Source organism: Manis pentadactyla, chromosome 1, assembly GCF_030020395.1.
Source record: "Manis pentadactyla isolate mManPen7 chromosome 1, mManPen7.hap1, whole genome shotgun sequence".
Taxonomy (NCBI): Eukaryota; Metazoa; Chordata; class Mammalia; order Pholidota; family Manidae; genus Manis; species Manis pentadactyla.
Window position 1 is genome coordinate 170,886,018 of NC_080019.1, and position 23,928 is coordinate 170,909,945.

At 36.4% G+C, this 23,928-nt stretch overlaps 1 protein-coding gene and 1 pseudogene across 1 annotated transcript in view; one reads left to right on the plus strand and one right to left on the minus strand.

Moving 5' to 3' along the window:
* Positions 1 to 23,928, minus strand: part of ZBTB20 (zinc finger and BTB domain containing 20) — an 807,002-nt gene that overhangs the window by 699,437 nt on the left and 83,637 nt on the right. The window lies entirely within an intron of this gene.
* Positions 14,145 to 17,032, plus strand: LOC118911401 (aquaporin-10-like; annotated as a pseudogene).

The window sequence follows — 23,928 nt, forward strand, 5'->3', positions numbered from 1 at the left end:
ATTCTGGTTTTCCCAGTTTGGGGCTGCATCTTTCTAGAAATGTATATCCTTTTTCTTTCCTTACCCTGAAAATACAGTTTCTACCTTAAAGTCTCATGTTGACAATGTTTCAAAAATTGTCTATGTCATCAGAACGAATCAACACATTTCACATGTGGTAAATTAAAAAAGAAATATTTAAACCCTAATACCATATTTTCAGAATGAATCAGCACATTTCATATGTAGTAAATTTTTAAAATGTATTTTAACCCTGAAAGTATATTCTCTAAAAGAGTTTACAACTTCCTTAAATGAATTATGAAAAGGTAATTGGAACAAGAAGAGGTAATGAACTACAAAGTAGTTCTGAGATATAGTTTTACTTCATATTTTCTTTGTCTCTTTCTTCCTCTTCTTTTATTTCTACTCCATTGAATTTATAAGCCCTATTTTCAGGAATTACTCTCCAAGAGGTTTCACATCAGATAAGACTAAACATTGGTATGGCCAGTCAGGGTAGGTTTACCCTATTTAATTCCTTAGTAAGATTTAAAAAAAAAATCACTTAGTCCATAAAGCTGGTTTTGATTTATAGAATTTATTTGATTTAAACAGTTTTTTATTTCTAAGCATCACACATACTATTTTCTAAACTGCAGATCTTAAAGAGAACTTAAAGCCTAATGTGGCTCAGTCCTATTACCTGGTTAATATAAAAGGCAAAATAAATAAAAATATTAAATAATAACAAAAAAAAAGACAGTTAAACCAAATAATGTTGGTTTGTGGACTTCAATGAATAGTTATTAAAATTTTGAAAAACATGACATTACTTTGATCATTATCAATGTCAGTGATTTCCAATCTGGTTAACTATAAGAATCACTTGGAGCCTTCAAAGACCTGACAATGCCCGAGCCCCATCCTACAGTGATTAAGTCACAATTGGCGTCACCAAGTTTAAAGCATACCTGAGTAGATAGCATTGTTGCTGTCATTGACTATTTAGCAGACTTATTTAGAACACAGGCTGCTTTTAACCTATAAAGTCTGTTTTCTCATCTCCAAAGTGAGCATAAAGGAACCTAGAAGACAGGATGCACTCAAATATTTGTTAGTTTCTGTTGCTATTAGAGCTCTTGCTAGTCTGGTACAAGTAAAGCCTATCAGTGCTACAGAAAGGGAAATGGTGTGCCTGTGAATAAGAAGGAAAAATATCCTTTCAATATCAATTTCTGCAAGCAATGTGCTACCCCCATGAGACATAGGGGGAAAAGCAGCAAATCACATTTGGGCTTCCTCTGAGAGATGTTACCCTCACTGAGGTATCCTCATGCCACACACAGAACCACAAAAGGCTCTGTGGCACCCCAACATTCAATTTCATACAATTTATCTACCCCACTCATTGTCAGTAATATTGAATATTCTTTAATTTCCCTATATCAAATTTCATAACAGTAAAACATATAGCATATGATCGTGTTTATATATGCATATAAACATAAACATATATTGTTATATGCATATATAATACTGAAACACTTAAGTGATTTTTCTTTGGTCTATGTATTTTTTTTGCAGTGGCTGAATTTTCTAAAATTAGCATACATCATTTTCATGGCAAGTGAAACAACAGAGCTATTTTTATCTGAATTAAACAAATAAAGCTTATATCCATTAAAGATACAAATAAGATAAAATTTTCTAAAACTATATTTGTACAGGGGGAATTTGTCTACTGATATTTTTATTGTATACACTGACTTTACACTCTTAAATTTAAAAAAAATGGCAAGCAGCTAAAATGTGCTCAATCCAATCAAATTCACAGTGCTACAAATTCTCTAAAACATCACTATTAGGTAAGAACTTTATAGTAGAAAAAGAAAAACTAAATAAGAGAGGAAGGAGGTACTAATGCAGGATTTAATCCTCTCTTACTGAAAATTAGGAAAACATCTTCAGGATAGAAACACTTCTTTTTCCCTACTACTTTCATGTTTTTTTCCCTAAATTAAAATTCTGATCTGAATCTTCTCTTCTACTGTTTTTCTCATATTGTAGGATTCTAAGATTATTTCTCAAACTGTTGACTCCTGCTAGATATAATTTATCAATTTGATGAGGGCTCAACAAACGTGTGGAATACCAGTTTCAGTTGGAAGAATGTTAGTACTTGCAATCTTTCATAAAGGTATCTTTTATCAAGGAAACATTTTCTTTTTTTAACTGATCAGAGAACCATGATACACAATTACAGATCTTTTGGGGTTAGTAGCAAGTTAGAGGTGGGTCTGTTGGATAGTTCTGGATAATTTATAATAACTATTAAGCTTAAGGTTATGAAGCTTCTCATTGAGGATCACCTTCAATATGTGTCAGATGCTAAGTCAACGATTTTTCAAACCTCAAAAGCTAAGTTTCAACTTGGAATATTGAGAAGAATGGATTCTTAATCCATCCTTTGGCACATTAAAAATGTAGCATCAATCCCTTGTTCCCAAAATGAAAGAACACATCAAATGTTGGGTAGGTTACATTCTAAGTGATCATGAGCCGTTTGCACCAAGGCTTGTATTCTAAGGAAATCCTGCTTTCGTATGTCAACCAAAAATTTTGTTGATCTTAAATTAATAAGTTAAGGCTATTTAAGAACTAATAAATATAACATGATGATGCTACTTAAAATCATAGGAAGTCTTTATAGATGTTATGGGTATTTTTTCTGTCACCTGTCTTGCATACTTGCCAATGTAGTTTATGAATTGGCTTTTAAGAAAAACCATTTTGATTCACATATAACAAAACCTACCTAGTTGTGGCCAGGACTGGTTCTCTATGTGGTAACAATGATACTTTCCAGTCAATATCATAGCTCAGAAAATATTTATCAAAAGCAAACAAACATAAATCTCTGTTGTAGACTATGGGTTTTTAGTGATGAGCAGAAGAAAAAGTCATTAAGCACTTCTCCCTCAGATATTCTCAGCATAAATGCCAAGAGCTGACTTAGACCTTTTGACTTAAGATTTAATTATCTGCTAGACATACATTAGTTATCTATTTTTCCACAATTTATTTGTTAATATAATCAAAAATCAAACAATGTGGTTTGATAAAGGCATTTTATCAATAGTTTCTTCTACTTTCTAAGCATATTGTCACTAACTTTAAAGTTGATTTACTAGTTTTAAAGCAATCCTGTGTATTACCTGTACCTGTTTTTGCTTTGAGGAGTACAACTCTAAATGAAGCCTTTGTAGACTTGATCTTTACACCCTTGGCAACAAAAGTCACCAAGTTTTGTACCACAAAGCATTAAAAATAACAAAAAAGATTCAATAGCTTCCTTTGATTATTTGACAAAGTTTCAGAAAAGACAATACTAGGAACAAGGAGAAGAAAAGACTGTTGGTATTCATCATTGGGGTTTTTGTCTATTTGTACCTTTTAAAGTGTTTATATAAAATTGTCACACCTCCATATATACTTTTCCCAGAATACACTGATATACATTCTATATTACTCCAAAATATTTACTATTTGTACTTATAATATTATTCTGAATTATTTGAAATTGTCACCAATATTTTTATATTTCAATGAACCTATTTTTAACACAATGTAAATTGGGAATATAACAGAAAAGTAACAACAATAAAATATTTAACAAATGTAAGCAATCTGCAAGTTACATAAAGTCATATTACCCAAGAGATAGCATATACTGTGTCTTATTAAATGATTATTAGTTGAGATGAACTGACTTTGAAATATATATGTGAACTTAAAGTACAAAAGCTTGTGAAAATATAATTTATGTTGTGAAAGGAATATGAACAAAATTATTTCATTGCTTTTTTGTTCTCCAAAGCCAACAAAAGTCATGGGCCCCTTGATATATGTCAGATCCACAGGTAACAGATTAGGGAAAAACTGTTATAAAGGACAAAAAAAACAGTCTGAGTTGGGATGCAGAAAAGAAAGATCTTTAATACACATAAGTAAACTACTTTAAGAAAGTAACTGAGAAACTTTCAAGAATACCAACCCGAAAAAAGATGGCGGAATGAGAGGACAGACAGAGGCTTCCTACTAAAACTGGATACAATTAGAAAAATTAATTGGCGCAACTAATCCTGAGAGAGCAACAGGAAAGAGGACGTGTCAGACTGCACAAACCTGGAGAAAAGAGCAGACCTCAGTGAACGGGGTAACGTACCAGAGCTGTGACTACGCGGGACCTGAGCCCCTCCCCCACCCCAGCTCACCAGTGGGAGGAAGAGAAACAGAGCAGGGAGGGAGTGGAAGGCTTGGGACTGCTGAATGCCTAGCTCTGGAGATCTGCGCTGGGAGCACAAACCTAGATTTCATGGTGTTTTCATGAGACTCGCATGACTACCAGGTTGGAAAGTTAATACAGGCAGAGTTCCTGGGGAGACTGGGATTCCACCTGCTTGTGGAAAGCAGGGATACATATCTGGCTGCTCTGGGACAAAAACTTATACCTATGTGCCCAGCCCACTGGCTCAGGCAGTGGAGACAGACACAGGAGATAGGAGGCGGAGAACAGCTCTTTCCTACCCCCAGTACCGCTCCCCTGCCACCCCTGACATTGCTTCAGGGGCTCAGCAGCTCCAGAATAGAGCTTATGGACACTAGAGGGCGCCATATACAAACATGAAACGCCAAAGGAACCTTGTCCAGAGTAAAATAGTTAATACAACTCCCAAGAAAGATTTAAATGATATGAACCTCGTGACTCTTCCAGAAAGGGAGTTCAAAATAAAAATCATCAACATCCTAATGGAGGTATGGAAAGACATCCAAGAACTCAGGAATGAATTCAGGTCAGAGATCCAATCGTTAAAGAACACGATGGAGGGTATTAAAAGCAGGTTGGATATGGTGGAGGAGACAATAAATGAAATAGAAACCAGAGAAGAGGAATAAAAAGAAGCTGAGGCACAGAGAGAAAAAAGAATCTCTAAAAATGAAAGAATATTGAGAGAACTGTGTGACCAATCCAAGTGGAACAATATTTGCATTATAGGAATACCAGAAGAAGAAAAGAGAGAGAAAGGGATAGAAAGTGTCTTTGAGGAGGTAGATGCTGAAAACTTCCCCAATATGGGGAAGGACATAGTCTGTCAGGCCACGGAGATCCACAGATCCCCCTACACAAGGGACCCAAGGAAGACAACAGGAAGACACATACTAATTAAAATGTGAAAGATCAAGGATAAGGACAGACTGTTAAAAGTAGCCAGAGGCAGAAATAAGATCACATACAAAGGAAAGCCCATCAGACTAACAACAGACTTCTCAGCAGAAACCTTACAGGCCAGAAGGGAGTGGCATGATGTATTTAATGCCACGAAGCAAAAGGGCCTGGAACCAAGATTACTTTATCCGGTGAGATTATCATTTAAATTTGAAGGAGGGATTAAACAATTTCCAGATAAGCAAAAGCTGAGAGTTAACCTCCCACAAACCATCTCTGCAGCCTATTTTGGAGGGACTGCTATAGATGGAAGTGTTCCGAGGGTTGGATAGCTGTCACCAGAGGTAGCAAAATCATGGTAGGGAGGGTGGAGCAGCTGATTGCGAGGCAACTGCAAAATTAAATTGACTATCCCCAAAGCCAATCAAGGGATAGAGAAAAAGTATAGAATCTGATACCTAATATATAAAGAATGGAGGAAGAAAAAGAAGGAGAAATAGAAAAGAACCTTTAGATTGTGTTTGTAACAGCATACTAAGTGAGTTAAGTTAGACTCTTAGATAGTAAGGAAAGTAACCTGGAACCTTTGCTAACCACCAATCTAAAGCCTGAAATGGCAATAAGTACATACCTATCGATAATCACCCCAAATGTAAATGGACTGAATGCACCAATCAAAAGACATAGAGTCACTGAATGGATAAAAAAACAAGACCCATCTATATGCTGCTTACAAGAGACTCACCTCAAACCTAAAGACATGCACAGACTACAAGTCAAAGGAAGGAAAAAGATATTTCATGAAAACAATAGGGAGAAAAAAGCAGGAGTTGCAGTACTAGTATCAGACAAAATAGACTTCAAAACAAAGAAGGTAACAAGAGATAAAGAACGACATTACATAATGATAAAGGGCTCAGTCCAACAAGAGGATATAACCATTATAAATATATATGTACCAAGACAAGAGCACCAGCATATGTGAAACAAATACTAACACAACTAAAGGAGGAAATAGACTGCAATGCATTCATTCTAGGAGACTTCAACACACCATTCACTCCAAAGGACAGATCCACCAGATAGGAAATAAGTAAGGACACAGAGGCACTGAACAACACACTAGAACAGATGGACCTAATAGACATCTATAGAACTCTACACCCAAAAGCAACCGGATACACATTTCTTCTCAAGTGCACATGGAACATTCTCCAGAATAGACCTCATACTAGGCCACAAAAAGAGCCTCAGTAAATTCCAAAAGATTGAAATCCTACCAACCAACTTTTCAGACCACAAAGGTATAAAACTAGAAATAAATTGTACCAAGAAAGCAAAAAGGCTCACAGACACATGGAGGCTTAACAACACGCTTCTAAATAGTCAATGGATCAACGACCAAATTAAAATGGACATCCAGCAATATATGGAAATAAATGACAACAACAACACGAAGCCCCAAATTCTGTGGGACGCAGCGAAAGCAGTCTTAAGAGGAAAGTATATAGCAATCCAGGCATATTTAAAGAAGGAAGAACAAACCCAAATGAATATTCTAACATCACAACTATCAAAATTGGAAAAAGAAGAACAAATGAGGCCTAAAGTCAGCAGAAGGAGGGACATAATAAAGATCAGAGAAGACATAAACAAAATTGAGAAGAATAAAACAATAGCAAAAATCAATGAAACCAAGAGCTGATTCTTTGAGAAAATAAACAAAACAGATAAACCTCTAGTCAGACTTATTAAGAGAAAAAGAGAATCAACACACATCAACAGAATCAGAAATGAGAAAGGAAACATCATGACACACCCAACAGAAATACAAAGAATTATTAGAGACTACTATGAAAACCTATATGCTAAGAAGCTGGAAAACCTCGAAGAAATGGACAACTTCCTAGAAAAATACAACCTTCCAAGACTGACCAAGGAAGAAACACAAAATCTAAACAAACCAATTACCAGCAAAGAAATTGAAGCGGTAATCAAAAAACTACCCAAGAAAAAAACCCCTGGGCCAGATGGATTTACCTCGGAATTTTATCAGACATACAGAGAAGACATAATACCCATTCTCCTTAGAGTTTTCCAAAAAATAGAAGAGGAGGGCATACTCCCAAACTCATTCTATGAAACCAACATCATCCTAATACCAAAACCAGGCAAAGACCCCACCAAAAAAGAAAATTACAGACCAATATCCCTGATGAATGTAGATGCAAAAATACTCAATAAAATATTAGCAAACCATATTCAAAAATACATCAAAAGGATAATACACCATGACCAAGTGGGATTCATCCCAGGGATGCAAGGATGGTACAGCATTCGAAAATCCATCAACATCATCCACCACATCAACAAAAAGAAGGACAAAAACCACATGATCATCTCCACAGATGCTGAAAAAGCATTCGACAAAATTCAACATCCATTCATGATAAAAACTCTCAGCAAAATGGGTATACAGGGCAAGTACCTCAACATAATAAAGGCCACATACAATGAACCCACAGCCAACATCATACTGAACAGCGAGAAGCTGAAAGCTTTTTCTCTGAGATCGGGAACAAGACAGGGATGCCCACTCTCCCCACTGTTATTTCACATATTACTGGAGGTCCTAGCCATGGCAATTAGACAAAACAAAGAAATACAAGGAATCCAGACTGGTAAAGAAGAAGTTAAACTGTCACTATTTGCAGATGACACGATATTGTACATAAAAAACCCTAAAGACTCCACTCCAAAACTACTAGAACTGATATCAGAATACAGCAAAGTTGCAGGATACAAAATTAACACACAGAAATCTGTGGCTTTCCTATACACTAACAATGGACCAATAGAAAGAGAAATCAGGAGAACAACTCCATTCACAATTGCATCAAAAAGAATAAAATACCTAGGAATAAACCTAACCAAAGAAGTGAAAGACCTATACCCTGAAAACTATAAGACACTCTTAAGAGAAGTTAAAGAGGACACTAACAAATGGAAACTCATCCCATGCTCTTGGCTAGGCAGAATTAATATCATCAAAATGGCCATCCTGCCCAAAGCAATATACAGATTTGATGCAATCCCTATCAAATTACCAACAACATTCTTCAACGAACTGGAACAAATAGTTCAAAAATTCATATGGAAACACCAAAGACGCCGAATAGCCAAAGCAATCCTGAGAAAGAAGAATAAAGTGGCGGGGATCTCACTCTCCAACTTCAAGCTCTACTACAAAGCCATAGTAATCAAGACAATTTGGTACTGGCACAAGAACAGAGCCACAGACCAGTGGAACAGATTAGAGACTCCAGACATTAACCCAAACATATATGGTCAATTAATATTCGATAAAGGAGCCATGGACATACAATGGGGAAATGACAGTCTCTTCAACAGTTGGTGCTGGCAAAACTGGACAGCTACATGTAAGAGAATGAAATTGGATCACTAACACCATACACAAAAGTAAATTCAAAATGTATCAAAAACCTGAATGTAAGTCATGAAACCATAAAACTCTTAGAAAAAAACATAGGCAAAAATCTCTTGGATGTGAACAATAGCGACTTCTTCATGAACATATCTCCCCGGGCAAGGAAAATAAAAGCAAAAATGAACAAGTGGGACTATATCAAGCTGAGAAGCTTCTGTACAGCAAAGCACACCATCAATAGAACAAAAAGGTACCCTACAGTATGGAAGAATATTTTCGTAAATGACAGATCTGATAAAGGCTTGACATCCAAAATATATACAAAGCTCACGCTCCTCAACAAACAAAAAGCAAATAATCCAATTAAAAAATGGGCAGAGGAGCTGAACAGACAGTTCTCCAAAGAAGAAATTCAGATGGCCAACAGACACATGAAAAGATGCTCCACATCGCTAGTTATCAGAGAAATGCAAATTAAAACCACAATGAGATATCACCTCACACCAGTAAGGATGGCCACCATCCAAAAGACAAACAACAACAAATGTTGGCGAGGTTGTGGAGAAAGGGGAACCCTCCTACACTGCTGGTGGGAATGTAAATTAGTTCAACCATTGTGGAAAGCAGTATGGAGGTTCCTCAAAATGTCAAAATAGACTTACCATTTGACCCAGGAATTCCACTTCTAGGAATTTACCCTAAGGATACAGCAGCCCAGTTTGAAAAAGACAGATGCACCCCTATGTTTATCGCAGCACTATTTACAATAGCCAAGAAATGGAAGCAACCTAAGTGTCCATCAGTAGATGAATGGATAAAGAAGATGTGGTACATACACACAATGGAATATTATTCAGCCATAAGAAAAAAACAAATCCTACCATTTGCAACAACATGGATGGAGCTAGAGAGTATTATACTCAGTGAAATAAGCCAAGCAGAGAAAAACAAATACCAAATGATTTCACTCATCTGTGGAGTGTAAGAACAAAATAAAAACTGAAGGAACAAAACAGCAGCAGAATCACAGAACCCAAGAATGGACTAACAGTTACCAAAGGGAAATAGACTGGGGAGAATGGGAGGGTAGGGAGGGATAAGGGTGGGGAAGAAGAAAGGGGGTATTATGATTAGCATGTATAATGTGGGGGGTGAGGGAAAGGGGAGGGCTTTGCAACACCGAGAAGACAAGTAGTGATTCTACAACATCTTACTATGCTGATGGACAGTGACTCTAACGGGGTTTGTGGTGGGGACTTGGGGTAGGGGAGTGCATAGTAAACATAATGTTCTTCAAAAAAATAAAAATAATTTTAAAAAAAAGGAAAGTGACATATTAAACACACACTAGTGTGTGGACACTGTATATTACTCTGAGTTAAAAAGACAGTGGAAAAGAGTTGCTATGTTAGAATACGAATATTTTTGCTACAACAACAACAACAACAAAAGAATAGCAACCCATTCACATTACAAATAATCCTCCTCACCTTCACCTATGACTGAAAGAATGTTTCACCCAAATACCTTATTATGAAACATCATGAAAGTAAATGGCAGTCATAATCACATTCAGTGTATTTCTTGAGTAATAAAACTCAGATGCACAGTTTACTCTGTAGAGAAGTAGTCTTCCTTGGTATAAAATGTTTTGGATGACATCTGAAAAGGATCTCCTGTTGAGCAATGGCTCAAACAAGCAAAACAGAATGCCACATTGTAGATGTGATGTCAGTACCTTTTTTTCTAAATGTTCATTTTATCTTTATTCCAAGTGCATGCATGTGCGTGGCATTTGAAGATTCAAATCCCTATGTAAAATTCTGCATCCTAATGGCCATACTCTTCACTCACAGTACCACAACTTCTTTAAACGTATTGCAAAAAGTGAGGCCAAGATGGTATGACAGTAGAATAAAAAACAATGGAGATTGTAAATAGGCAGCAAAAGCTATTTCAAAACCAATAGATACATTCTTCCCTTGGCATCACCTTTCATCAGTTCTTCATTTTTTTCTTATGCAGTATTAATATAATGTCTAAAATGATAATAACTTTGTTTCTACTCATTAAAAGAACATTGTAAGAGGTTCTGCTTATGGGAATACTAGACATTTGTGCCCACAAAATGGATTTTCTACAGACTTGTCTGTTGGACAAATATAACATGCAGAAACTATCTCCTACTTTTCTGTTGAGTTCACTTACTCTGTATACATTGCAATCAAAATCTCCTTAGGAAAAAAACATACTCAAGAGTAGACTATAAACTTATTTCTCTAGTCATGAAATTCTGAGTGTTTTCTGATATATAGTTGGAGTTATTACATTTTATAGGAAACACTTAGAAACACAAGAAGTATGGAACTATGTCAGAATGTTGTCACTATTTGCTCAACACAAACAAATCATGATTTAATTGGTAGTGAACAGCTTGCTCTCATATATGTTTACCTTACATACAGCAGAAGTGAACTTTTACAAAGCTTGTTCCCTATGCAGTTAGTTACCTGGAGTTTTGGCAATTTCCTGATCCCAGAGATAGTATAATCATGATGTTAAAACAAATAATTATTAATAGCTGATAAAGTTTTCTTTACCAAATACCACTTCTCTATTTACTTGAAGTATATCCACACACAAGAAAAATCTGCTATTTCTATTTAAATCCAATTAGGCTTTTATTCCCAAATTAGATAGGCGGAGATAGAAAGGTTCCCACACAAACCTGTACAACATCCCATTTTGAGACCATTTCAAGGCATACCTATTTTATGTGGTTTAAATCCTATGACAAAGTCAGGGCCTTGTCATATGATTTATTTTGATAAATCATGATAATAATTATAATAATATCCCAACAGAAGTTTCTGTCATTTCAGGTAAAATAAATAATCTTGGCTGAATTAAAACAAATGTTGAGATGATTATTACTGTGTACATTTCAGAGTAATCATAAGCTTCACAAAATGAATCAAACTCAAAATTGTTACTCTCACTGAGCTTATGTATTAAGGACTATGATGAATGATCATCCATCAGTTTTTGCTCACACACATAGGAAGGGAAACCAATGATCTGGCCTTTGTTTATAAAGATGTGACTATTTTTGAATTTTTATTTATATTTTAATTGAGCATTTCTTAAACAACTGTCTTAAAATAATGATTTTTGGATGATCTACAAAAGAGTATGTATTAAAGACTTCTATTTAAAAAGGGATTTATAGTAATCCAGGCATGTCCTAGCTTACCTCCGTTTCACCTTTCACAGGTTCACACACTCTCACCTACAAACTTCACTCCAGCCATACTGAAGTACCTGCACACCCATGAACCTGTGACACATTTTTTTTTAACCTCCAGGCTTAAAACAGTGCTTCTTCTTCCTGTAATAGCCTTACCACATCTACCCCTGGCTAATTGCTACTCATCTTTCAGTGCCATCTTAGCTATAATGTCCTACAAGAAGTCCTCCTGGCTTGAGTTAGGTGCCTCTGCTATATACTCTATACCTGTCTGTAGTAACTTGCTTCAGTAGCAATTATTGTACCATATTGAAAATGTCTGATGACCTGTCTGTCTCCCCTTCTATACAATATTTTCTTTGAGGACTGGCAATATTTGGTGATACTTGTATTTTTCAAGCACGTAGACAAACAGAAGGTATTGACTAAGTATAGCATATTTCAGAATATAAGGCAAACTGCTTAATCAATATTACTTCTCAGAAGAGAGCCTCCATATTATGGAACATAATCCCAATTACTTTATTTTATACAACAGGGTAGTATTTGGTAAAGATATAGTAACTTGAAATGACTCCAATCAGTATTGTTTTGGAATTGTATTACAGGTCATTCTTATAGAATAGCTAAAAATGGAGGCAAAGAAATTTAATACAAGTTTAGTGTTTCTTCCTGGCAATTTTATTCAAGATTATATTAGATGCCAGTGTAAATAAGGCTTTCAAAGATCACTTAAAAAAGCAAAAAATTGTGGTTAAATCATAGAGGTTATAAATATACACTTTAGGGACAAGTGTTAAAAACAATTCTCCTACTGTTAAGCAAACAGTATTTGTGTGTTTCAATGAGATTTAAGTGACAGTATCATACCTGAATTTCAAATATGCTGTAACTAAAATAACTTAAATAAAACTGAAGATGCACTTAAGAAAACTTTGAAACATGCTTACTTAAAAAATATATGTTAAGAATTTGAACAAAATTTTATAAAATTAGAATTGAAAATAATATTAGTAAGTAAAGTATTTTTAATAATACATATTACTAAATTAGTAAGTTAAGTAAGTAAAAAATTATTTCTTACATCTAAAGCGTCCCCCAATTTTTTTTACCATGATAAAACATGGAATCCATTGACCTATAATCAGTTATCCTATTTGGGGGCATATATGTAATTTGATAAATGTATGATTAAATAAGTGAATGCATTAAGCTCTCTTTCATCTTCTCTTTGAAATCAAAGAGTATTATGTTATCAAACATTTTAATGTATAAAATCTTTAATACATTTTACATATTAAGATAATTTGGGAATATGTGCATTCATTCATATGTGCATCCTCTCTATCTTACAATAGTTTCTTGACTTCTTTTTCACTTTCTATAATCCCTTCCATAAACATTCAAGCACATACCACCTTACAAATACAGGCTAATTAGCATGTAAACTTAGGGAATTTTTGACAAAATTTTTTTATGTAGAGATGCCAGTTTTTATTAAAGGCTATGATCAATACATCAACTGATACAGACATATAGCTAGAATATTACCATGTAGTTTTACCACAGCAAAGAGTAACAATAAGAGGATAGTAATAAAATGAAAGTTACTACAAAACTCATCTAGAACAACAGAAGAACTAAAGTCAATCAAGAACCATAGAAAGACAAAACTATAGGAATATAATTGACTTTTTATAGGATATAAATTGACTTTTAAATGTTGCTCTATCATTTTCAAGCACTTTATTCAATTGCAGGCATAAACCTCTGTCTTAATACTCAGAAATTCCAAATTGGTAGAAACCAATTTGGAATTAAATTATGTGATTTAATTAAAATTTTATAATGCTAAAACTTTAAGCTTAAAGTACCCTGGCCAAATTTTCTGCTGGATATATTCATTCAAGAATTCACACAAACATTTAGATACTAATTCAATAAACAATATTGAGATCCTATTATGAGTATTAGGTTAGTTCTTAGAATGGTAATGAGAAAAAATATAAACACAATTCTGTTTTCATATGACTAATTCCTACTGGGAGCCAGACATGGCAAGTTGTGAGTTTCTCACTCAATTTTGTACACTAAAAATGAAAAACTTAACGCTTTTTGCATCCTGCTTCTCTGTGGAGAGAGCTTCCACACTTGGAAAATCAGAAAGCTTACACGTGCCACTGAGCCAGGCCCCAAGCTCCACAAACATAGAAGATCTTTTATTTGGGACCTTGCCCTACATGACTCTTCATCTGGCTGTTAACTGTATCCTTCGTGGTATATCCTTTATTAAACTGGTAAACATAATAGCTGTGTAGCAGCATTGTGTCTATGCAGATGCAGGAAGCAGAGGGTGGCTCACCATGGCCCTCGCTCAGCCCCTGGCCAAAACCAATGGCTCCTGCCCTGACAGTGTCTGGCAGAGTTTCTGGGTGTATTTGTGCTCATGGTCCTCACCCAGGAGGCTGTGGCCCAGGCTGTCACCAGTGCAGAAACCAAAAACAACTTCTTCACCATGATGCTGGTGGCTGGCTGGTGGTTGTGACTGCCATCTACATGAGTGATATTTCAGGGGCCCATCTGAATCCAGTCTTGTCCCTGGCCATTTGTCCCCTGGGACACATTCCCTGGGCCAGGCTCCCTATTTACTCATTGGTGCAGCTGTTGTCTGCTTTCTATGTCTCTGGAGCCACCTATGTTCTCTACTATGATGCCCTACAGAACTGTACAAGTGGGAACCTGACAATGACAGGTCCCAATGAGACAGCCTCCATCTTTGCCACCTACCCTGCCCCCTATCTGTCCCTGAACAATGGCTTCCTGGATCAGGTTCTGGGCACCGGGATCCTGATTATGGGGATCTTGGTCATCCTGGACACACAGAGCAAGGGAGCGCCTGTGGGTCTGGAGCCTGTGGCAGTGAGGCTGCTGATCCTGGTCATTGAGCTATCCACGGGTGCCAAGTGTGGGTTCCCACTCAGTCCTGCTCACGACCTGGGTCCAAGGCTTTTCATTTATGTGGCTGGCGGTGGCCCTGAAGTCTTCAGCACTGGCAATGTCTTGTGGTGGGGGCCACCCTCAGCACAGCCTCTTACCAGCTGCCGGTGTCTCTGACCACCCTGAGGACTCGGAGCCTGCTCAGGATCTAGAGTTTGCCCAATATGAAGTCTCAGACTTGGAAACTCATGCCTCAACTCAAATGCCAGAGTATAAGCTATGATTCTGACATGACAGCCCTCACTTCCCTCAGACACACTGAGGAGGGCCAGAGATCCAGGCTGGTTCACAAGACATTCTTTGTTTTTTTCTGAATAATTCTTTTTTTGTTGTCTTAGGGTGTCATTGATGTGCAATTTTATATTGGTTTCGGACATGTGGCACAGTAGTTCAACAGTTACCCATATTGCTGTATCCTCACCCTACTAGTACGGTTGCTGTCTATTGGCAAGGAGGGATACAGAATCATTGGCTATATTCTCCATGCTGTGCTAATATCCCTGTGACCAACTTATATTATGACTGAGAACTTTTGTGCCCTTTTATCCCCCTCACTTTCCCTACCCACCCACCCACCCAAACCCTCCCACATAGCAGCCACCAGTCGCTTCTCAGTATCTATAGTCTACTGCTGTTTTGCTCATTCTGTTTTGCTTTGTTTTTATATTCCACAAATAAGTGAAATCATATGGTAGAAAAAAAAATGAAGAACTTAGGTTCAGAGAGATCATATGAACTGCCTAAGTTTCTTGCAGTTATTTGGTAGCAGCATGAGAACCCACACCCAGATTTTTCCCCAGTCAGGTGTTCTTTTAGAACACTACACCATGTTCTAGGCTTTGCCTTTCGAGGTTAAGTCTACACAGTTGAAGTGAAAATGAACAATGCATACTTAATTATTTGCCAAAACAGAAGTGGTATTTATCCATTATCATGCAAGCAACAATTACTTGGATAATATAAAATTGGCTGATTTGACACTCTAATCTATATAAAACCTAAAACAAACAAACAAAACTAAGAATGGCTCCCAGGTTGGCTTCTAGAGGCATTATTAATATCACTACAATTATTCCTAACAGTAACACAATCTTGTGGAATTTTCTTAGCACTTTATGCTTTTCACATTTAATAATTTTAGTCCTATAATGCTGTATAGAACACAGAAATTAATTACAGCAATTATTAACTTTGTCTTGCTCCAGTTCTCATGCTAGTTCATGTTGAAGGTCTTCAACCTAAGTATGAATTGTTGTGAAAGTTAGAACTTTTATAGTTTATGTTTTCCTGACAACACATGAACATTCGAGAGGCTCCCTGAGACCAGTGCCATGCACAGAATTCATGTCCCAGTTTTTTGGCTTTCCTTTTTCCTCTCACTAATATATATAGCCACAAAGCAATTTTTAATGTCACAAACTTCTGCTACTTCCTTGCAATGTCTCTCTCTCTCTCTCTCTCTCTCTCTCTCTCTCGCTCTCTCTGTCTGATCACCTGCTTTGGAAGAAGCTAGTGTCTATGTCATAAGAACATTCAAGCAGCCCTATGGAGAGACCTCAGTGGTGAGGAACTTAAATCTCTAATCAGCAGTCAACAAGGAACTGAGGCTTCTTGCCAATAGCCAAGTGAGGAAACCATCATGGAAGAAGATCCTCCAGTCTTCATAAGATTGCTACTCTGGCTAACATCTGAATTACAACATCATAAGAAACTCTGAGAAAGAACTACCCAGCTAAGTAGTTCCCAAAGGCCTGACCAATAGAAATAATGAGATAAGTGTTTGTTGTACTAAGTTGCCAAACTTAGGGTAATTTGTTATTTGACAATAGATAGCTAACACCCGCTATTAGATAAGTCGTTATTAGTTAAGTTATCTAGCTCTCTGAGTCTGTGTTTCACTGCTATGAGATAATAGACATACCAGTATCTAAACTTCAGCATTATTGTAAAGAATGTATAAACATTATGCATACCAGATAACAAAGTCTCAACAAATATTATTTATTAGTTCTCTATTACTATTATAATAAACTAACATTATCACTATTAAACACAGAAGTTTACCTGTTTCATAATCTTTTGCTAGCTTATATTTACTTCATTAGTTAAGTGGGTAATATTCATATATTAAAATGAGTACTGAGAATTAAAATTAATTATAGAAATTGAAACAATAAAACCATTAGAAGAAAATACTAAAAGTATTTTTATATACTTGCGGTAGGAAAATGTTCTTTAGCATAATGTCAAATCTTAAAGTAAAATATTGAGAGATAGGACTACATAAAAATTGAAACTATCTACAGAGTAAATGATTTTAGATAAAAGTTGAAAGTCAAATGACAAAAGGGTAAAAATAAATATACTTTATATTTATATATGTATACATATAAATGATATATATGACAAAAAGTGAGTATCTTTAAAATTAGTATTACAAAATAATGAGATATATGACTAAGTATGTGGTGAGGGGAAGATTGTAAAACAGGGTTCTTACAGCAAAATATTTTAAAAACAAGAAAATGATTAAGAATTTACACAAGTTTCAATATAAAGAGGTGCTCAAAAAATAAAGATAAATACAAAAAATATATGAATAAATAAAATTCAAAATCAAAATGTGAGAAAGCATCACTTTTTCACCTAAGACTGAGAATATTTAGTACTGATGAGGGGATGGAGAAATTAACAAAACTTTATGATAAGACAATCTGGCCCAGAAACTCTGAAACATACTCTGGAAATATGTATCAAAATCTAGTATGTGTCCACCATTCCCCCACCCCCAACTTGGCAAAGATTCATTTTATCCTAAAGAAATAATCACACAAGCATCCAGGAAGTCATGTACAATGATACACATATATCTATGAAAGACAAACATGTCTATTGCTGGGTTTTTAAAAATTAGTCTATAGAAAGATATGTATTATATGCTGAAAATTTTGTTTTTTAAAAAGTGTCTTTCCTTCAAAAATTATGAAAAGATATACAGAACTATACATAGTGTTTTCTACAGTTATGAAGAAAGTATTAGGGGGATCCTTAATTTATATACAGATAATATAAATGATACAGCTATCCAGCTCTTTCATAGCCATATCTTACCTTCTCCGTTTCATGGCATATCATTTATATCAGGGGTTACCAATATGTAATTAGAAGGTGTTTGAGCTTACTATGAGAAGCAAAAGGAGAAAGAAAAAGTAAAAATTTTTCCTCTTTAACTTCACAGTATAATTTGAAGTGGAGGTAGCTGCATAACCATAGGCTGTGTCTAATTAGTGCCTGAAAGAGTTTGATTTATTTGGTTGGAGCACTCTTTGAAATACATTATCTATTCCAGAGTATGTACTTGTATAAATTCTCTACTGAGAATAAATATACTCAGCATACTCTAATTACTTAGACATGATTTGAAAAATTATTATACAGTCACAGAATTAAACATAATCATGTAAGGTTTCTGCCTTCACCAACACCTCTGGTGCATGAGTTGCCATTGCAATTTCATTCAACTTCACTAGAACAAGTATCTCTCTTTACTAGGAATGATATACTTCTTTTAATGTGCCCTTAGATCAGACTCATTTTATTAGTGTGTAAGTTGCATACAATATTAAAAAAATGCACACATTTTGAGAATATAGTTTGATACATTTTGACAAAAGTATATGCCCATTTAACCACCACCACAATCAAGATGTAGAACATTTCAATCACTGCAAAAAAAGTTCCTTTATACTCCTTCCTCTTCAATACTCCATCCCCATTCCTGGCCCCAGGCAACCACTGATATGTTTCCTGTCACTAAAGATTCATTTCCCCTCTTCTAAACTGTCATGTAAATTGAATTCATATAGTATGGGCTCTGGGAGTTTAGCTTCTTTCTTCAACATAATATTTTTAAAATTCAAGCATACAGTTTGTTCATGTTTATTGCTGAGTAGTATTCTGTTGTATAAATAAGCCTTTTACCCATTAGTCTGATGCAGAATATTTGGGTTGGTGTCAGTTTTCGGTTATTAAGAATAAAGCTGCTAACACATCCTGTGCTCATAGATAGGAAGAATTAATATTGTCAAAGTGGCCATCCTGCCTAAAGCAATATACAAATTTAATGCAATTCCTAACAAAATATCAACAGCATTCTTCAATGAACTAGATCAAATAGTTCTAAAGTTCATATGGAACCACAAAAGGCCCCGAATAGCCAAAGCAATCCTAAGAAGGAAAAATAAAGCAGGCGGGATTATGCTCCCTGACTTCAAGCTCTACTAGAAAGTCATAGTAACCAAGACAATTTGGTACTGGCACAAGAACAGACCCATAGAATGGAACAGCTTAGAGAGCCCAGATACAAACCGAAGCATATATGGTTAATATAAGATAAAGGAGCCATGGGTATACAATGGGGAAATGACAGCCTCTTCAACAACTGGTTTTGGCAAAACTGGACAGCTACATGCAGACAATGAAACTGGATTATTGTCTAACCCCATACACAAAAGTAAACTCAAAATGGATCAAAGACATGAATGTAAGTCATGATACCATAAAACTCTTAGAAGACAACATAGGCAAAAATCTCTTCAATATAAACATGAGCAACTTTTTTGCTCTCCTTGGGCAAGGGAAACAAAATAAAAAATGAACAAATGGGACTACATCATGCTAAAAAGCTTCTGTACAGCAAAGGGCACCATCAGCAGATCAAAAAGGCATCCTACACTATGGGTGAATATATTTGTAAATGAAAGATCTAACAAGGGGTTAACATCCAAAATATATAAAGAACTCACACACCTCAACACCCAAAAAGCAAATAACCCTACTAAAAAATGGGCAGAGGATATGAACAGACACTTCTCCAAATAAGAAATTCAAATAGCCAACAGACACATGAAAAGATGCTCCACATAGCTAATTATTAGGGAAATGCAAATTAAAACCACAATGAGATATCACCTCACACCAGTTAGGACGACGAACATAGAAAAGACTAGAAACAGCAAATGCTGGTGAGGATGTTGAAAAAGTGGAACTCTCCTACACTGCTGGTGGGAATGTAAATTAGTTCAACCATTGTGGAAAGCAGTATGGAGGTTCCTCAAAAAACTAAAAATAGAAATACTGTTTGAGCCAGGAATTCTACTCCTAGGAATTTACCCTAAGAATGCAGGAGCCCAGTTTCAAAAGGACATATGCACCCCTATTTTAGAGCAGCACTATTTACAATAGCCAAGAAATGGAAGCAACCTAAATATCCATCAGTAGATGAATGGATAAAGAAGACGTGGTACATGTACACAATGGAATACTATTCAGCCATAAGAAGAAAACAAATTCTACCATTTGCAACAACATGGATGGAGCTATAGGGTATTATGCTTAGTGAAATAAGCCAGGTGGAGAAAGACAAGTACCAAGTGATTTCACTCATCTGAGGAGTATAACAACAAAGCAAAAACTGAAGGAAGAAAACAGCAGCAGACTCACAGAACCCAAGAATGGATTAACAGTTAACAAAGGGAAAGGGACTGGGGAGGTGGGTGGGAAGGGAGGGATAAGAGGGAAAAGGGGCATTATGATTAGCACACATAACTTAGAGGGGGGCAGCACAGGGATGGCAGTACAGCACAGAGAAGACAAGTAGTGATTCTATAGCATCTTATTATGCTGATGGACAGTGACTGTAATGGGGTATGTTGGGGGGACATGATAATGGAGGTGAATCTAGTAGTAACCACAATGTTGCTCATGTGATTGTGTACTAATGATATCAAAATAAATAAAAATAAATAAAGCTGCTATGAGTATTCAGTTACAAGACTTTCAGGTGGACACATCTTCATTTCTTTTGGATTAATACTTAGGAAAGGAATTGCTGGGTTATATGGCAAATATATGGTTAGTTTTGTAAGAAACAGCCAAACTGTTTTCCAAAGTGGTGGTAACATTTTACATTTTCACCAGCAGTGAATAAGAGTTCCACTTGTTCCATATCCTTGTGATACTTGGAATTGTCAGTTGAAAATTCAGCTATTGAGTATGCATTAGCATCTCCTTTCGGTTTTCATTTGCAATTTTCTGATGGCCAAAAATGTTGAGAATCTTTTCATTTACTTATTGATCACTCTTATATCTCATTTAGTGAAGGGTCCACCTATTTAGCTCACTTTTTAAATGTATTATTTATCTTCTTATTCATTGGCTGAAAGAGTTTTTTACATATTCTGAATACAAGTGATTGGTCAGATATATTCATTGCAAATATTTTCCTGCAGTATATTGTTACTTTTTTATTTTCAGAGTCAGTTTTAATTTTTTTAAAATTTGGGTGAAGTTTGACTTGGATTAAAGATGGCGGTGTGAGGAGAGACAGAGAGTTCCTCCTAAAATGGGATACAATTAGAAAATTTAGTTGGCGCAACTAATCCTGAGAAAGCAACAGGAAAGAGGACACATCAGACTGCACACATCTGGAGAAAAGAGCAGACCTCAACAAACCGGGTAACCTACCAGGGCTGTGGCTCCATGGGACCCGAGCCTCCCCCACCCCAGCTCACCAGTGGGAGGAAGAGAAACAGAGCAGGGAGGGAGTGGAAGGCTTGGGACTGCTGAATACCTAGCTCTGGAAATCTGCGCTGGGAGCACAAACATACAGTTTATGGTGCTTTCATGAGACTCGCATGACTACCAGGTTGGAAAGTTAATACAGGCAGAGTTCCTGGGGAGACTGGGATTCCACCTGCTTGTGGAAAGCAGGGATACATATCTGGCTGCTCTGGGACAAAAACTTATACCTATGTGCCCAGCCCACTGGCTCAGGCAGTGGAGACAGACACAGGAGATAGGAGGCGGAGAACAGCTCTTTCCTACCCCCAGTACCGCTCCCCTGCCACCCCTGACATTGCTTCAGGGGCTCAGCAGCTCCAGAATAGAGCTTATGGACACTAGAGGGCGCCATATACAAACATGAAACGCCAAAGGAACCTTGTCCAGAGTAAAATAGTTAATACAACTCCCAAGAAAGATTTAAATGATATGAACCTCGTGACTCTTCCAGAAAGGGAGTTCAAAATAAAAATCATCAACATCCTAATGGAGGTATGGAAAGACATCCAAGAACTCAGGAATGAATTCAGGTCAGAGATCCAATCGTTAAAGAACACGATGGAGGGTATTAAAAGCAGGTTGGATATGGTGGAGGAGACAATAAATGAAATAGAAACCAGAGAAGAGGAATAAAAAGAAGCTGAGGCACAGAGAGAAAAAAGAATCTCTAAAAATGAAAGAATATTGAGAGAACTGTGTGACCAATCCAGGCAGAACAATATTCGCATTATAGGAATACCAGAAGAAGAAAAGAGAGAAAAAGGGATAGAAAGTGTCTTTGAGGAGGTAGATGCTGAAAACTTCCCCAATATGGGGAAGGACATAGTCTGTCAGGCCATGGAGATCCACAGACCCCCTACACAAGGGACCCAAGGAAGACAACAGGAAGACACATACTAATTAAAATTAGTAAATAAAACGAAAGATCAAGGATAAGGACAGACTGTTAAAAGCAGCCAGAGGCAGAAATAAGATCACATACAAAGGAAAGCCCATCAGACTAACAACAGACTTCTCAGCAGAAACCTTACAGGCCAGAAGGGAGTGGCATGATGTATTTAATGCCACGAAGCAAAAGGGCCTGGAACCAAGATTACTTTATCCGGTGAGATTATCATTTAAATTTGAAGGAGGGATTAAACAATTTCCAGATAAGCAAAAGCTGAGAGTTAACCTCCCACAAACCATCTCTGCAGCCTATTTTGGAGGGACTGCTATAGATGGAAGTGTTCCGAGGGTTGGATAGCTGTCACCAGAGGTAGCAAAATCATGGTAGGGAGGGTGGAGCAGCTGATTGCGAGGCAACTGCAAAATTAAATTGACTATCCCCAAAGCCAATCAAGGGATAGAGAAAAAGTATAGAATCTGATACCTAATATATAAAGAATGGAGGAAGAAAAAGAAGGAGAAATAGAAAAGAACCTTTAGATTGTGTTTGTAACAGCATACTAAGTGAGTTAAGTTAGACTCTTAGATAGTAAGGAAAGTAACCTGGAACCTTTGCTAACCACCAATCTAAAGCCTGAAATGGCAATAAGTACATACCTATCGATAATCACCCCAAATGTAAATGGACTGAATGCACCAATCAAAAGACATAGAGTCACTGAATGGATAAAAAAACAAGACCCATCTATATGCTGCTTACAAGAGACTCACCTCAAACCTAAAGACATGCACAGACTACAAGTCAAAGGAAGGAAAAAGATATTTCATGAAAACAATAGGGAGAAAAAAGCAGGAGTTGCAGTACTAGTATCAGACAAAATAGACTTCAAAACAAAGAAGGTAACAAGAGATAAAGAACGACATTACATAATGATAAAGGGCTCAGTCCAACAAGAGGATATAACCATTATAAATATATATGTACCAAGACAAGAGCACCAGCATATGTGAAACAAATACTAACACAACTAAAGGAGGAAATAGACTGCAATGCATTCATTCTAGGAGACTTCAACACACCATTCACTCCAAAGGACAGATCCACCAGATAGGAAATAAGTAAGGACACAGAGGCACTGAACAACACACTAGAACAGATGGACCTAATAGACATCTATAGAACTCTACACCCAAAAGCAACCGGATACACATTTCTTCTCAAGTGCACATGGAACATTCTCCAGAATAGACCTCATACTAGGCCACAAAAAGAGCCTCAGTAAATTCCAAAAGATTGAAATCCTACCAACCAACTTTTCAGACCACAAAGGTATAAAACTAGAAATAAATTGTACCAAGAAAGCAAAAAGGCTCACAGACACATGGAGGCTTAACAACACGCTTCTAAATAGTCAATGGATCAACGACCAAATTAAAATGGACATCCAGCAATATATGGAAATAAATGACAACAACAACACGAAGCCCCAAATTCTGTGGGACGCAGCGAAAGCAGTC